Source organism: Orycteropus afer, unplaced genomic scaffold (genome assembly GCF_000298275.1).
Source record: "Orycteropus afer afer isolate SDZICR_OR568_19922 unplaced genomic scaffold, OryAfe1.0 scaffold00081, whole genome shotgun sequence".
Taxonomy (NCBI): Eukaryota; Metazoa; Chordata; class Mammalia; order Tubulidentata; family Orycteropodidae; genus Orycteropus; species Orycteropus afer.
Genome location: NW_006921668.1, coordinates 1,650,453 through 1,651,322, shown reverse-complemented (window position 1 = coordinate 1,651,322; position 870 = coordinate 1,650,453).

Here is an 870-nt window from a genome sequence, read left to right as displayed (position 1 = left end):
CAGGAAGCAGACCACATCCCAAAGGCAGCTACTCAGCTGCTTGTGGTAGATCCTACCATGGAGTTGATTGCCAGTCTCATCATGGGAAATAACTATCAGCTGCCCAGCCACTCAACCAGGCCCAGCCAAGTTGACACACAAACATAACTACCACAGTGCTCAAAGGACAATTTTTAGCAATAAACACACATGTTAAAAAAGAAGAAAGAACCAAAATCAATATTTCAACCCATCTCCAAAAATTAGAAAAAGAACATCAAAAAAGAAGCCTACAGTTACCAGAAAAAAGGAAATAATCAAGATTCCAGTGGAAATAAATGAAACTGAAAACCAGTAAAAAGAATGAATAAAAATAGAAGTTGATTCTTTAAAGGATTTAAAAAATTGACAAAGCTTGGGGAAATTTAACAAAGGAAAAGAAGGAGAAGATGCAAATAGCATAAAAAAATGAAATAAGTGATATCACAACAGAACAAACTGAAACAAAAACTATAGTAATGGAATGACACAGTGCCTAAGACATTTGACTGCTGACCAGAAGGCTGGCAGTTCAAACTCACCAGCTATTTCTCAGAAGGATGGAAGGAAGATTGGGCAATCTACTTCCATAGAGATACCGACTCGGAAACTCAATAAGGGGTCGCTATGAGTCAAATCGACTCAATGGCAGCAACCTTGGTTTTTTAAATTAAGAACTGTACTCCAACAAATTTGAAAACCTAGAAGAAATGGAGACATTTATAGAAACACACTACCTACCCAAACTAACTCTTTCTAAGTTAGAAAATTTGAACAGACCCATTACAAAAGAAGAAATTGAACAAGTCGTGAATACACTCCAAATAATAATACTAAAAAAAAAAAAAAAAA